Source organism: Cygnus olor, chromosome 12 (assembly GCF_009769625.2).
Source record: "Cygnus olor isolate bCygOlo1 chromosome 12, bCygOlo1.pri.v2, whole genome shotgun sequence".
NCBI classification, from domain to species: Eukaryota; Metazoa; Chordata; class Aves; order Anseriformes; family Anatidae; genus Cygnus; species Cygnus olor.
The window spans coordinates 8,601,572-8,619,451 of NC_049180.1; positions in this window are offsets into that span (position 1 = coordinate 8,601,572).

The following is a 17,880-nucleotide window of genomic DNA, read 5'->3' on the forward strand; positions in this document are numbered from 1 at the left end:
TTTCTCTTGGCAGAAAATTCAACAATTGCAGTCAGCCAAAAGGGAGGAAAATAGACTAAAAAAGGTTGAAAATGCACGAGGTGACATCCAACAAGGTGAATTAAATACATTTTTAAAAAAAAAAAAAAAAAAGCATTTCCAAATATGCCTTCTTTGATGGTTAGACTGGTATACACAATACACTGTGTGTTAACCACACAGTTTCTTTTGTTTGTATCATACAGAGCCATGAAAGCCAATTTACTTTTTAAACTAGATCAATTTTCATTCCTAAATGAGCTGAGGTAGGGTCACTCATCAGTAAACCTCTGTCAAACAATCTTTTTTTAGAACGTCCAACTCTGCTCTTTAATGGCACCATTTTGAATTAGACCTTAATGTTACGTCACTTTAAATTAGCAGCTTTACTTCGAATATAGCCATAAAGAACATTATCCAGCCAGGGTAAACAGTTTTCCATCAAAACAAATCAGTCTAGGTTAGAAATAGCAATGTCACTGACACACTTGTCTCTTGGTTTTCATTGCTTTACTGGCTAGATCTTTTTCAACTAGGCAAAAGCATTGTTTTAAGCAAAAAGTATGTCTTAATGTTACAAAACTATTGTTATCTATTTAACATAATATATGCAGAACTGTAAAAACATTGACTTGTTTTGCTTAGCATAATTCTTTTTTTCTAATTTATCCCATCAGTTCAGATTTCTCATAAACCAGGTCCATGCTGTTCCCCTGCCACCAGTGGCTGTTGTGGTCATGCTGTGGTCAGTAACCCTAACCTGAGATAGTTCACTCCTTTTTGCCCCAGTGCCATTCAGCTCATCAAGTCACCCTAGGTTCTGACGGGCAGCTCAGTAACACTATGCCAGATGCCATGTGAATCACTGAGGCTTTCTTAATGTTGTTGCAGGAAACCTGGTGACATCTTTCTCTTGCCCAAATAGCATCTCCATTTATTTTCAGAGACATCCTAAGATGAATGAGTGTGTACACACATAATCAGATATTGATTTCTGTGCAAAATGTTTGTAATTTACTCATGGGAGAAATAATTTAAAGCAGTTTTCCTGGGGATAGTTAATTCTAAGGGATGAGTTATTGGTTTTGGAATTCTGTATCTTTATGTAGTGAAATCCAACTGAGAATGGTAGTGGGTGAGTTATTTGCCAGATGGCAAAATTTCTCAGGCTACTCAAAGATGATTGTTTATGTGCACTTCCTATTACATACTGCAGGGAAAAAAATCTGTAGAACCTGCAGTTGGCAATCAGCAGTCAAGGAAGAAACTCAGTTGAATTGTCATTTGTCCCTCTAAACAGTCCCTAGTAAAATGAACAGAGCCTCTCTGACCTGTCTGTTAGACAAATAAGGGTTGCAATCAATGGAAATTAAATGAATGTAATTTTGGACTGAACATCTATTCCTTAATAAGGCAGAACTATATGGAATAGTGTTGGAATTAAAAATACATAGAAGATCTGATCTATCCTAAGAAAACAAAATCAATGTGAAAATCTAGTTCTTAACTTTATAATTACCAATTATGGTACTGCCTTGCAGAAGAAGAATGAGCCAGCTGTTACAGCACTAGGCCAGAGCTTCAATAGCTCAAATCACTCTGTGCTTTATCACTGACTTGTGAATTGAAAAAATCAGTGACACAAATTGCAGGGGAAGACATGAACTTGTCAGTTTTTAAATGGAATTATTTTAAACTTTTCCTCCATTTACTTTTGAGCTTTGTGGAGGATAAAATAGAAGTTCAAGACAAAAAAAAAGTTTAGATTGAAAAAATAGGGAAGACAACAAGAAGCAGCAGAAATTGCGTCCGTATCTTGGTACTGGCACCAGATCTGGAAGCATGGGGGATTGCAGTGCAGATGCTTAAGTTATCTGTGCAAAGATCAGGTCACACACACAAACAAGGTATTACAGTTGCAGAATACTGTTCTGCTGAGAAATAACAAGAGTAATTGTATATTAATTCTAACTCCCCTAGCAAGTAAGAAAAAACACACTGTTCTGTGAAATACTGGGTTAGTTTTCAGATTTTCCCACTATCTTGGGGACATCTCCAGTGTGCTCCCTTCAGCCCTGTACCTCCTTCTGTCCTCCTGAATTCTCCTATGATTCACTGATTCAGTAGATTAAATCCTGCAAGACAGGAATGTTTTATGATTTCTGAAACTATAATTTATTGTGGCCACATTCAGCAACTCTAATAGTAGGTCTGTTATCATTAAATCTCTGGAATTTGTAAATACTTTCAGAATCTGATCTAAATAAACCTTCAAATGGCAGCATGGTAAAATCAGAGCCAAAACATTACTCATTACTGATGAAATCCATAATAACCTATTGATTTAACTATGATTGCATTGTGTAACGTTGAATTTGGAACAAGTTGTTTGTGATGGGAAACTGAGTCAGCCAGAGCTGACTTAAATTGAGGTGCTTATAAATTGACCTTTTACCACAGTGAGAACAACCTTTAAAAGAGAGAGAGTAGTAGGTTTAATGACAATATAAGTTTAATTGACTGCAATTGAGAGAAAGCTCAGCATGAATATGTAAGATAGAATACAGACAAAATGTTTTTTAAAAACAAACAAATACAAAAACCACACACACACACAAAAAAAAAAAAGACACACACACACACACTGAATTTATCCCTTTGCATCTAGCAGACTGGGACAAGTCATGAAAACTCAGCAGTTTTCTATGCTACAGCAAGCTTGGTACTACCTATTTTTAAAGATCTCTAAAATACATTTTTTACACAATTAATTTACCAAATGGATGAAGAAAACAGACCTTCTTTTTACTATCTGATTTTAATACCAAATGATTCCTCTTGAGGTTTGCAATGATAGGTGAAAGAATAATATTTAATGTGTCCTGGAGAGTTTAGAAAAAAGAGAAATGCATCGCTAAAGTCTGGAAGACATTCCAGAGATACAAGAAAGATACCACCTTACTGTCACTGTTTCTAATTAACAACAACCTAACCATCACTGTTTCTAATTAACAGAGGAAAATATAGCACAAAACAGTACAAATAGCAGATGGTTATAAAATGGCATAAAGAAAACATGAGCAGCATGAGACCTGATTTTTCAATAATTCTAATTGTGATAAAGACATTGGACAGCAATGCTTTTTCTGTTGGTAGAACTGAAGTGATAAATGATAGAGTGAAAAAGAGGAAAAGTTAGCAAAGTCTTTTTATCAATGAACTTTGTATGCAATATCTTAACATTTTGGAGATCAGATGAATGTTTTTATTAAGGACCTGGGAAGGCTTTAGAGCAATGTTTCTTACAAGTTTAATATCTCTTGCTATCTTGAATGTTACATTTATATGGGCACTGTGTTTTGCTGTTCCAAGCTTAAAAATAGCAATCATTTGAAATGTTAGAAATTGATTACTCTCTCTCTTTACATTTATTTAATGTATTCTGCGTCTGGTATTCATATACTAGGAAAAAAAAATTACTTTTCAACTCCTGTGAGATTTATAATTTTCACATATATAAGATCCAAGATTCATATTTTCCAGGCTACATAATAAAATGGAAATACAAACTTTGAGAACACAGTGGAAACAAGATACCAGCTTCTGACACCTTTTCCCCAGCCTGTGATTTATATGACAAATGTCAACATAAAATAATAGGAAGAATTGTAAGAAACTTTAAGTGATGGAATTGCATGTGTTTGCGAAATCTGTTTTCTATAGCAAAGCTGATAATCTGACTGTGAATTCTGCTTGGTCAGCTGGTTTTAATAGGTCAGTCTAATAGCTATTTTTTGATGGGTGATATTAAAGCAGTTGGTGGTGTCGGTCCTGTTTTGTGTCATGTAAAACATTGTTCTAACACTCCAGATGTTGGAAAAAAATCAAAGGATTGGATGGGCATGGGGTTGCTCTTGTTTTTGCAGAGGCTTTCATGTCACATTGTTATTAGATCCACAATAATCTGTTGTCAGAGCAGGTATGTCCATGATCGTATATGCTACATCAGTGTTGTGTGTTTATTGCTCCTCTGCTCAGAAAAGACATTTCAAAATATATTTTATTTCATAGTTAGAATTACTCTGTGATAATTTGATGTGAAGTAGTAAAAGGCAGCTCCTTTTATGGAAGAACTGATTTTTTTGTGTCAGTCTCAAGACATAAATTTCCAGCTTTGAATTCCTTGAGGTATAGAAAATAGTAAAAGATGTTTTGATTTCAGTGATAGCTCCCCAAAGAGATAAAGTGCAAAGTAATGCAAGGCCAGCTATAATATTTAGGGCTTCACTTATTGTTTTTAATCCAATGATCTTAATATATTTATTTCATATCTGTGGTTTGTCACATTTCATAGTAGTGTGCTTTTATTTTTGGACTACTTTCGATTTCTCTCCCTCTCTCTGTAAAAACACATATGGAATTCTTAGTAAAAATTCCTTAACACAAAAATAATTATTAGACATTAAATGCAGTAACGTTTCATAAAAGGACAGCAAAAGTTCTTAAGCAAGTAGTTTTTCTTCTACCATTAGGGGTGTTTTGTCACGAAAAGTCTGATCAATATTAGACAAATTACAAGAAGAACAGGCTCATATAGATGTGCCATATTCATATGGAAATACAAAGTATTTCTGCAGCTTTCTCAAGTTCCAACATGCTTTTAAATAACTCATTAGAGTTATCCCAACACCACCAGCTGCAAGAACAGAACAGATTTTATTCTTCTTGGTGTGTTTTTATTGTCAGAGAAGGTCCATTTCAGTTAAATAATCTTTGCTGCAGTAGATGGAGAAATGTGCTCATTTTTTATTAATTTCAGAGGAAGCTATGTTCTGTTTCATATTTACAAGTTCAAGATCTTTTCTAAATCAGAGAAAAAATAACCACTTCCTTTTTTTATACCACTTCATAAGCATTAATTTAAGCAAACTTCTGTCAATTTGGTTTCTTTCTGCAGTAAGCAACTGTACTCAGGACAGTGCAGTTGCAATTCAAAACAAGAATGGTTGTTTTAAACTGCCCGTTGTCAGGCAATAGAACCTATCAGCAAGAAAACATCATTGAGCCTGAAAGCAATACATCTGGCTGTGTTTCTCTTCCCATACAACATTATTATTTTGCACGTGATTTCTATCCCAGCCACTGTGGAAAGTATATGAAAAAGCTAGTGGAAAGATGCCATAGTTACTGGTGTTATTAAGAGCAAATCACAGATTTATAAAAAGGCAATTGTATATTAGAGTTGAAGAAAAGGAGTATGGATGTTGCAGCACATGTAATGACATCAATAAGAATGTCTTTCAGGCAAGTCATACAATACAAGATCTACACATGCATAAATTTGTGGGTTTCTTTTATTTTCATCATCTGTTTTAATCAGGAAAAAAAGAATTCAAATCACCTTAAGTAGAAAGAAAAACAGCACAGTCAATTAAGAGCCAGTCTAACTATCTCATCAATGGCAGTTGCAAACCATAAAGCAAATCAAATCAACTTTTTAAAATGATGAAAGCAGGTTATGAACATGATAGTTATAATTCTCAAGCATGTACTGGGAAGCAACATCAGGTAAGCAGTAGGACAAATTTATGAGCAGTTTCTCAGTAGTATGTACCATCATTAATATGATTTTAAAAAGCCTGTGAGCCAACATGCGTTTTTATTATCTCTGTATATGTAAGTTGTGCTTCCTATTAAAATCACAGCAACCCTAGAAAGTGTCATGGTAGCACTGTAAAGGCCACCCTTCATGTAGGCATACTTGTGATTTTGTATTTCCCACTCAGAGTATGTTCATTGCTTCCCAGTGAGTATCAATCATGTTACATCTAGAAGGCAATGGTAGAATGTCACAGTTTAAGGAAGTCATCTGGCTACCCAAGTACTATTGCTATTTGAGAACCTTAAAAGGTTATACAAAAAATGTATAATAATTATTATTGGGAGTCTGATTATTATTGGAGTCTGTTAGCAGACTGAAGAGAACTCATTTTGAAAAGAGGTGTGTGCATCATATTGTAATGTAATTAAATATTTTCTAAACAAGCTCATTATCATAAGTATATTAACTATACTATAGATTTGGTGTCAATCAGATTTTTCTATCATTTTCTGTATGTTGTAAATTGATGACTGGTGGCATTTTCCATAAAATATAGAAAATTGCCCAAACTAATAAAGTTAATGTTACCCATCAGGTACACCCACTCCCTTGATCCATTTTCTACACCTTCTAAATGCAGAGAAGTTTGATGGTTTGTACCCCTGCACAGTTATCTGTCTTTCTCTCCAAATGCTACAGTACTGGCCCTATAAAGAGTGGTAACTTTTTTAATGTGCAATATGTTGAGTAGGTGTTTTGCTGAAGTACTAGCATATTAAACAGTCAGCACAGTCCCATTTAAAATAATTAGGATTAATTTTCTCTAGCTCTCATGAAAACAAAAAGAAAAATATTTGTAGGTACCTGTACAGTGCCAGCTTAAGTATGATAGACGAAAGTCATTACAGTTAATTTAATTTAAACAAATATTAGCCAAGACTTTGCCAATGTGACAAGTGGCTTTCTGTTCACTATTTTTGTGACTTCAAGTCAAAACACATCTTTCTCCTTAGAAAGAGCTCAGCACTCCTTAAAATGGATGATGCATGTAGTAAGAGCATTTATCATTGTGAAAAACTTTGATCTGAGAAATTTACAGATAGTCTTTGAGAGCCATACAAGCCAAATCTTATCCAAACTAAGACAGGTTTTAGAAATGAATGCTGATATTTTTCAGGTATACCTAAGCTATTTATAACAAATGAGATGATTATTTAAGAATTCCATGAAAGAAAATGAATTGTTGAGTTCAGAATTTAATGAAGGTCCATTGAAATAGAAGTATTGAAATAAAGATTGAAGATTTTGATTCTTGTTTAACAGTGATCTATATAGTTCATACATTGTTTTCCTAATGTAATACGTTAGGAGTAAAAAAACTTTAGAAACATTTTATGCTTAGTATTAAAAAATAAGTTAGGAAGTAGTTGGAGAATTGAATATATGCATCAATCTTTTAAAACTTTGGAGGTCACTTCTTTCCTTGCCCTTTAAAGTAGGAAAGCCTTCTGAAAAGCTAAGAAAGAGTATGTTGTGGTCAGAGGAGCTGATTAAATAAATATCCATTTACTCTCCCAAGCCATAAGAAAAGAATCCTTGATCTTTTCTGACTCATTAATAAAAACTTCCTGGTCCCTGATTTGACATCTGGCCCCTGATTTTGACAGCTACTCAAATCTTAATTTTAAAAGACTAGCAGCAATATTTGGTGCCCATGAGCCCAGATTTGCTGTAAATTTCCAAGTAGCACAAAGTGCAAAACATGAACAAGAAATGACAGTATAAATGGACTAGCTAAAAGTGCAAGCTAGACTAATTAATTAATAAACTGGCAGCTTAAAGTTTGAGATTTCAATTACAAAGATGAGAGAGAAAAGAAATGCTCTGTTTTCCCCATTGTTTGTACTAGAGCAGTTTCCATTATACCTCAACAACTAAAAATCATTCTTAAATGGAAAAGCTCATCTTCTCATAATTTACATATGGCACTGCTGTGTGTTGTTAAATCTATTAGACTACCCAATGCCTATTATTTTTTGTGATTCCCTATCTTTTTACTATAAAGCATATAAAATAGTGTCCTTGAAGCTTGATTTTATTTTATTTTTAGCTCTTCTCAGCATTAGGGTTGTTGGGACTGGTGACACTCCCTATGGCTACGTTCCTGGAGAGCAGCCAGCGTTAGCAGCGTTCGGTCTTCTCACAGACCACATCACCCCTTCACCTCCCACCATCCTGTCATTCCTCATTGCAACAACAGAAACAAATCTCCTGTCTGTCACCAACTTCTAGTTTGTTTCCTGATGGTGTTTCTTTTCTGCTGCTCTTGTCTCCTTTCCCACTGTTTCCTTTATCATTTCCAACTCATTTCTATTCTGCCCTAACTTAATATACTGTTATGTCAGGAGACATGAGTTGGCCCTGTTACTCCTAGTTCTACAAGTATTTCTCCATGTTCAGGTGAGATTTGATTTTTCCCAGAAAGGTTGAAATGCATTGTTAGTCTTCTATTTCAGTAGTCACTGGAGAGACGCTGAGGTGACTATGCAGAGAATTTTCCTTCAGCTTAATCTCTCTTATTGGAATCAGTTCTTGGAGGAAGAATCAATTCTTACTGAGAATGAGGCTTTTATTGATGCAGAATGAGATTTTGGGGTGGAAGGAGCAAGGCAGGTATCTGCTGTGAATGATTTATTTATATTCTAGGCCTGATATATATTTGTAAATACAACAAGCCATTTTTGCCTTGGCTGTCTACTTTTGCCATCTGAGCTTGTGATATATGTACTGCATGTGTACATCTAAAATGTGTCATTTCTGCTCGGTAGTCACAGAAGCTGAGTCAATGCACAAAATCCAGCAGATGATGCAGCTCCTACAGAAGCAGAAGTTGTTGGGATAATGCTCTTAATTGCTGATCTGTGTGTTGCTTAAACTAGAACTGTCTATTCTGCAGTCCTGCCAAGGAAAGAGGTAGCATCAGCGATGGTATTGTAACTACCACCCTAAAACACACTTGGCACTAATAGAAGTTTATGTTAGAGGATGTATAAATAACCACCGTACGTGTACCGTTAGTACACATATTCTTGTGCTCATTGCTTATTTGTTGACATAGACACTTATATATCCTATGTGTTCATTACTATTGCTAAGATCTACGTACGAAAAGGACAATTTTCAAAGACTGTGTATCCTGTTCTTGGTATAAGTAGATGTTGGTAAGAAGGCAATAAGGCAGGTGTACCTTTCAAATGTCTGGTGCCATATGTCCAGTGCAGTTCTCTAGCAACACCCCTCCAGGGGAAAAACATTCTGTAACAGAGAGGTTTCATACAAAGAAATCACTCAATGAGCAGAATTTACATTTTGTCTTTTGTGGAAGAAAAAAAAAAAAAGTTTTGTGTCTATTTTTCAGTCCTCAGCTGCTGTATAGTACTGACTAATACTCAAGGTCAACAACTTCAGATTCAGGATGTTTATAAGATCTTGTGCCAGTCTTCAGTTCTACTGCTCTTCTAGAGCTATTGATATTATGATATGACAGCCTTTGTCAGATTTTATGTGTAAAATGTGTGTAAAATCTTCCCTCCAGAAGACCTAACCCTGGTGGCAGCTCAAACATTGCTGGGAATCTCAGCAGGCAGGTACAGTATACTGGCCTTTTGTGCTGTCATGTGCCTGATATTACTGTCACTTAGAGCAAGATGAGAGTTTCTAGGGGTAGGACTTTACTGAGATGACCCTCAGCAAAGTTGGGGGGGGGGGGGGGGCATGGACCCTTCTACTCCCAGTGAAAGAGTCTGCCCTGAACTAGAAGCCAAGCACATGAAGGTGAACCCATTCTGTAGTTTTGCTTTCTTTCATGCTTTCATCCCCTGTCGTGTATAGTCATCTGTGATCCATAGTCATTCAGACTCATCTATGCTGTGTGCCTGTGACTGTGGGTCTGAACTTGCACTTTAACACAAGTTAATGTGAGAAAGCAAATTTACTCTTTCACTTGAAGCAAGCTTCAGACCACACTAGGGAGGAAAACCTGTGATGCGAATGGGTTGAGCAATGACCATCTGATGTTCCCATATCGTGCCCTTGCAGCACCTCCTCCAGAAGGTTTCACAGTGCTTTGGAGACAGAAAATTGAAAGAAGCCTTTTTAACAGCAAATATTGGAAGTTCTGCATCAGACCAAACAACTTAGTCATCCTTTCTCAATTTTGTGGGCTTTAAGTACAGTAGAAAACTGTTCTCACTCCCATCATAAGGTCCCATTTTTTTAATGCTGCACAATGCCCTGTACACCTGAAATCAATGTTGTCTTCTGTTGTCTAGCATTTTTCTCTCCTTTTGGAGATAAATATTAATAGCTGTAACCACGGATATTCTTTTTTTATCTGACATGGCACAAAAGAAGAAAGCTTCTCCAGATCAAATTGACTATTGACCTTGATGTGTCTTTCTGCAACTACTGTCACCATAATTTCAATCCTGTAATTAAATAATATATATATATATATATATATATATATATGAAGCAAGGTAATGTTATTCAAACTCAAGAACAAGAAAAATGAGATAAAAAAATTAACTTTTTTTTTTTTTATCTTATGTAGCAAGGGTTAACCAGAAGCCAAAAATGTTACTACAGGGTAAAATCAGTGTTGAAGTAGTGTCAACCCTTGGATTTATTGAAGTGAAAAATCTATTTACTGTGAGAGGAATGATAGTTCTGTTGGGAACAGAAGCCTTAAATGAACAGACGTGAAATGGGAAAATGGTTTGGAAATGAGCATAGGCTTGCACAAGGCCTTACTTTGGTTATTTGCTCTCTACACCCGTCATGTATAGTGATTATGCTTTGTTTAATAACAAAGACAAACTGTATTTTAGCACAGCTGTTCTCTTACTTTCATTTTTCTGCAAATAAAGCCATTTAGCAGATTTTTTCTTGCCACCCGCTCTTCTGGTAAGAAGAAATGATTGCCCCCCACACCTTCTCTTTCTTTTCATTCCAAGTCATAATGATCTCTCCTGGATGCTGAATGGATAAAAGCTGGAACAGAATGTTTTAATGTAACTCTGATTGACCTTTATACTCACCACACTGTCTGGCTTTAATTCTTCTTAGAATTCCATTAACATTTGCTGAATGCATATACAATTAGATTTGTATACACAGAAAGCTTTGCTATGAACTCTGGTCTTCAATAGAAATGTAATGTTTTTATGCCAGCCATGAGGATTGCAAATCTCCGATTATGGGATTACTTTTTCTGCAATCAGGAGTGTTTTGTGACAGAATATTTTTAGTTTCCTTGTATGTTTTGTCTCTTTGCTCTTCATCTGTGAATATGTTCCTTCTCTAAATTTTCTTCTTCACTGGATTTGCCGCACAAAGAATTTATGAATGGGTGAGACATCCATTCGTCTCTTTTAGCTGTGTGCATTCAGGCTCTGTGGCTCTTCTCGTCCTTTGTAAGAAGAGATTCATTTTCCACTATTGTGAAAATGGAATTAATTCTTAGATTTATGATTTTTAAGTATTTGTTGTTTGAGAGCATAAGCACATAAAACAGTTGTTATGCAAACCAAGTGCATCTGGCTGAATCTTTTCCTTTGGTCTCGTGTAAAAGGACTTGTTCATAAAGTTCACGCTTTGTTGTTTAGAGCCGTAACAAAAATTGGGCAGGATTTAATTTTCCAGCAACATAAACAGTTGTAATTTCAATAATCTTATATTCTTATCCTAAGTTTAAATGGGCAAAAAAAGGAGAAAGAAATATAGCACTTTGGGAGGAAGGGACTGACAGAGTGTGGAAACTTGGAACAGGATACTAAGATGTCTGGGTTCAGCCTGTGGCATGTCATTAAGTCATATACTGAATAAATACAACAGGTTTAGAACTCGTGCATTGGCTGTGATTCATAATTAAGTGTACAGTTTCCTGACACTGTTTCATGAAAGGCATGACAGACCCACAAAGTAATACTGGGAACCTGGAGTGCCTGTGATGTTAGTTGTGGGCTTTGTGTTGCTTTTCTTTTTGAGGTTGTTTGCTTTTCCTGGTAGGAAAATTAAGATGAATTTAGTGCGGAAAGTCAGGAATCTGACAAATGTTGTCAATAGCTGGATAATGGTTCATTACAAGTACAGAAAATAGGAGGAAGTAAAAAACAAACAAACAAATAAAACCACCACCAAAACATATGAATATCTTCTTGTTCCTAGAGGTCTTTTATCGTAAATAAACAAGGTAAAACATTGGATACAGCCCAACCAGGATGGCTTTGGAGGTGAAAGAGATCTCTTTCTTCTGTAAATTGTCTCACAGAACTGTACATTTTTAGAGAACACCTGCATCTTTTTCTTCAGCACTCAAAATCTGCTCCTGTGACATCTTTGGCTTCCAACACAGCAGCTGACAGTAATTAGGGAACTTGCAGCTCAGACCTGGTTTATACTTAAACTGCCAATGGTCTGCCTTCTCAGGCAGGGAATTTGCTCAATGATCATAATCACTTCTGAAATTTTGTTTCTGTTCTTTGAACTCTGAATCCTAACTCCAGCCTCAAGCCCACATGGATTCTCAAGATGTTCTTTGTAAACAGAAAGTTTGACCTTTATCCTGACCCCAGTCTTGGCTCACCTGTCACTTCAATACTCTATATAGATGTGCTCTTATCCTCACACTTCCACATTTGACTTCCCTTGGTTTGTGTGTGTTTTTCTGGTGTGCTGGTGCTCATGTGGTTCATTCTTGACCTGTGGTGCCACATCTGCTCTCAGCTACCCCTGCCTGGTGTTTATGACCACTGTGATGGTAGGTTGATGCCTTCAACTATCAGGTCACCTGGGTGAGAGACAGTGAGAGATACTTGGATGTACCTGAGATTTTGATCAGACCCAGTAACTTGTCTTCTTGTGTTTCCATTTCTAAAATGAAAATATTTTAAAAGGTGGATTTTTTTATTTTATTTTATTATTTTTTTCACTTAGTCCTCACCAAAACAAATGTTCTAGTGGAAATGGAAATAGAACAAAGAGGCAACTTTGCCAGAAATCTGGTGTGGAGGCAGCAACTGTGACTGCTCTGCAGCACATCCCACATGCTAATTACTGTAATGCAGGTCAAAGTGATGATAGATATTAGGAAAGGTCCAGACAGCATCTAAAAAAAAATATTTTTCACCATTAGTTTTCAATATACATTTTTTTCTGAGTATCTATCATCTTTCCTCATTCTGTTTTTGTTAAGGACTTCTGATGAGTTAGTACCTAAGTATCTCAAGAACTAGCGACTGTCTGGTTTTATGTATTTATTTTCAGGTGGGTTATGGCTTGAATGAGCGTGCTGTATAATATCAAGGTAGTTTTTGCTGCTTATGAGGGCAGCTCATGTCAATATCCTTATTGCTGGGGTTATTAGAATAAACCTGTCACTATTAAATTTTCTGGTCGAACTGCAGTAAATTAAGTATTTTAAAATTATCTCCTAAACAGAACTTTTGACTAAGATTTCCTAGACTTATTTTTCTGAAGAATACCCTTGTGCATATATATATACACATATATATATACAATTTTTTTTCAAGTACCATTATTCAAACATTAATTATTTAAATAGAGAGAAGTTTTAATATTTAAATCATACAGAAGAAAAAATTAATAGGCAGCAGACCTGAAAGATTCAAAACTGTAATAGTGACCTCTAGTGACTATAGATCTAAGCAAGTCTTCCAGAACAAGCTTTGATTTGCTGTAAATCTAGTATATTATAGAAGTTTAGAATGGCATTATATTATTTATGAGAGAGATTTTTGCTTTTCTGCCTTTTTCATGAAATTCATGATTTGTAGCTAAAACTGGTACCTGGTTAAATGTTCATTTCTTAATAATCCTTGAACATATTTTAATACCTTTATTCTGCTGTGAAAGTAATTAAATCTTATTTGAAGCGCATCTGAACTTCTTTGCTGTGTGTTTTCTGGCACATAGAACAGAAAATGAGAATACCCCCAAATGACTTCACACCTCATCTCAAACTCTTTATAAGGATTTAATTTTACAGAATGTTGTCTCCTGTGATCTTAGTCCTCCAGTAGCTTTTACTGAAAACTTCTCATGTAACTTTTTTTTATTAATATTTTTGGGATAATATTCCTAAAAAACACCAAATATTGTCCTTTTAATGTCATCATTAAAACACACTGCTGACACTACATTGGTTTTGAATGATACTACCTTGAACACAGTGGACACTCAGAGCACCTAATGTTTAGTCGTAGTGTAATCATAGACAACTTTTACGTCTAACACTGGTTGTCAGACATAAACTTAATTTGACTCCCACTATCTATGCACATAGTGTATAGGGTCATTTATTACCTAATCATCTTCTAAGTTTTCTGGTATTCTCCCTTTTGCTTACTGCAAAAGATTTACTTACTTAACAGTTAGCTGTATATTTCTTTTTACTGATATGCACTGAAAGCATCTTTTTGTTGTTGTTGCTAAATATGCAACTGCTGATCTTGTTTATCACACACCATTTAAACTCCACACTGAACACAGTCATTAATTTCCTCTTTAGCATCTTCGTGTCACAACATTTTTGTTGTAACATTTGTAAAGTATTTTGCAGCAGAAGGTAGTACTGATAGCTGCAAGCATTTAAATCCAAGAATTAGTTGTGGAGATTGCAGAATAGGTTTAGAAAACATTGCAGTTAGTAAATTTGGACTTTTTTTTTTTTTTTTCTTAATCTGACTACTGGCTCCATAGAGTTTAGGATTTTTGCTTCCAGGCTTCTCTTTGAAATTTAATTTCGACACTTCCAAATTTTCAGAAAACAGGATTTGAAGAGTCAGAGCATGAACAAAAATATCAGATATGTTTAACAGATATTCATTATCAATTTATGAATCCTGGCACAACTTCAGTGTTTCTCTTTTATATCTAGCAAACTGCAGCAGAAATAAATAACCGTGAGCATGCAGTGATTTCAGATGAGACTTGAGATACTCAGAAATTTTTTTCAAATCCTTCAGCAAGTTTTTTACTATTTAGTGAGTTCAAAACATGGTTCTCATTAACCTGAGCAGTAGTTTGTTCATTTCTAGAGTTCATAAGGAAAGAATGCACAGACATCTTTGCTGCTCACATAAAATAATATTAAGAGACAGAGGGGGAACCGGGCATGTGGCTGTATTATAACTGTACACCAAGAAACATTCCAAAAGATCAGGCTAACTTCTAAATGTTCTTGTCACAATGTTTGGAAATAGATCTCCAGATTAATATATATGGCTACAATTGCACTTTTTTTTAGAGTCCTTCTAGACCTTGAAATTAAGGACTGAACTATTCTGCTGACAAAAATTTTATATTACATTTAAATTGTGTATATATATATACATATATATGGAAGATATATATATATATACATGTTTTACAGAGATGCACAAATAATAGCTGTCTTTAAGCTATGTGAGACCATTGTTCTTAGAATTAATATGGCCCGAAAAGGAATAATGACAAGAGAGTTATCAATTGGAGAGCAACCAGAAGAAAATAATGCGAAAAATTAGAGATTTAAGACACACAAACTGCAAGGAAAGCTTCTGAGAATTGGGGGATGCTTAGTCTAAAGAAATGTAAGGGGATAAGTAATTCTGACCTTCAGGCACATAAAGAGATGCTGCAAGATGTGTATAAGATACAGAGGAAAAGGCATAAATCGAAGGAAGAAAAAAATAGGTTTGGACACTAAGATAAAATTTTCAGTATTAAGGATAAGTTCTTGGTAAATTAGCATGAAGAGTAAAATGTATTGCCTGGCAGACTGACATAGGCAGATCTCCTCCCTAGGCTGTGGCAGGTGTAGAACATGGTCAGCATTACACATTGGCTTTTGCCCATGCAATGTTGTAAATCTCTAGTTCTGAAGTGTCCTGAAATGTTATGTTTTAAAAAAAAAATGTATTTATTCAAGAGTGGACAGCCTCTCCTTGTCATCTTCAGTGTATCGTACAATCATATCTGTATTTTCATCTCCGTATACAAGGATATGCATATCTGTGCTATTTTGCCACTGATATGCATAATATGTGTTGCATCCCCTTTGTATTTGGTAATCATCAGCTGATAAAATATAACCATTTGTCTTAAATTCAATGTTAGGTGTTTGGGAGGTTTGGAGGTGGTTGTATAGATGCTTTAGATGATTCTTACTGATTTCCTATGTAAAAGAAAACAGTAGAACCAACAAATGAACAAAAAGTCAATCATTTTTCTTGGTTCATGGCAATTCAGCTCAGACTGTATCTCCAGAGTTAGACCTTCTGATACAAGATGAAAACTTCTACTCTGTCCACAGAGTTGAGCATTTGTTGTGTTCTGCGAGTTCATCAGCTGCTACCCCTAATGGGTTTAGGAACTAGGAATATTTGCTAAGGCCTTGACTGTTTGATTTACTGCACTAAAATGACATTGATTTTTCTGCAGGATGAAATAAGTCAATCGTTAGTGGTTAAAGATAGAATACACTATAAGCAAACGTTATTTGATTCTGGGTTTTGAGAGAGATTTTTAGAGCAAGTCAGTATCAAGAATTAGACTTACGGCTTCAGGACAATATGTATTTTAAATGTTGTTTGTTAATTTTTCAAGGATTAAAGAGAAATTTATATTAACAGGCAACATACAAAACAAAGTATATGAGTCATATTGTGGTCTATAATAATAATAAAACATACCCTTCTTTAGAGCCAAGTGGGACTAAATGTCTCTGAAACTACTGACTGAAAAATCTGATTTAGTCATGCTATAGCAACGTTACACAAGCAGTGTTACAAAAGCAATAACAACTTTGAAAGAGGAAAAGAAATACAAATGCTCTTTAAACCTCTTCTCCACCAAGAGAAGTTGAAGTAAAATATAACCCAAATGAAAGGTCTAAACTTAACATTTGTCATTTTTGGTATAATTCAGTCAGATTTGGAAGATTACATCATCATATATGTACCTCATCCTAGGTCTCTAGAGCCAAGAACACGAAGTCTAATATTCAAAGCTCATGAGCTAAGCAGAAAACAGGCAAAGAAAAATAAGGTTCGTTTCATTTCTCCTCCTGGTATAGAAAGTAGGAAAAGCAACTGAATGCATTACTATAAAACAAAAAAAGTGAATGTTTCATTTAGATAGTATTGAAATGAAATATTTTAGATTTTTTTTCTGTTTCAAATAATTCAACTGAATTATACTGGGAGACTAAAATATGACTAGTCAGAAGGAAACAGTGTCAGACCAGCATATAAATAAGTGAAACAAAAAACAGTGAGAAAAGTAAGTGAGCAATTTCTGTTTGATTTAAAGGAGATGCTACAGGCTACAATATGTGGCCAAAGTTTATGATATCTTTGTTCTGTAATTAATGACATAATTTTCTGAGAAAAGATTGCTCTAATTCTGATATAACCTCATGGTGACACCGCTTAGAGGTCGTACAGTTAGGTGTATATACAGCTCCTATTGTGCAGGGTGTTTTGTGTTTGTTTCTTTGCTTTATGTTGTTACATGTGTTATGAATAGATTTTTTTCATTATTAACCAGTTTTCTTTTCAGTTGGGAGGAGATAGAGTTTGAAAAATATTTTCAGTGAGTCATTTAGAGTTAATTTCAGTGAGAATCTGAACTCCTTTTAACTATTAGCAAATATGCAACATTGCTCCAGGGTTTGTTGTTTCTTTCATGTTTGGTTTGACCAATCTGATATTTTTCTTCTTTGCTGAATAGCAGAATTGTCCCTGTTGAGTTTTTCAGGTCTTTCCAGTCCCTAGATGTTGAAAACTCCAGAGAATGATTCATGATGATTTCAGTGCCTGGTAGGACAGAAATTTTTATTTATTTACTGGTAGATTCTGTATGTTTACGTCATTGCTAAATGGAGGCCAGATTATTTGGTCAGTCATGCATGAAAAGAGATGGTTGTTTGATTTAATATTTTGGTTAGGGATTGTTTTGCAGAGGAAGTTATTTTGATTGCATGGCAAAGTGATTTATATCATGATCTTTGAGGTTACATAGCAGAATTTACTATCATCAGCAAAGTCTTTTTTTTTTTTTTTTTCCAATTGGAAAATTATAGTAAAATCAAGACTGTATTTTCCAAAGGGTAAATCTTTAACAGAAAGTACACTGCTGCTTTGGAGAAAAGCATATCTGTTTGAACTTTCTTGAATCTATTGAGCATTTAAGATTTT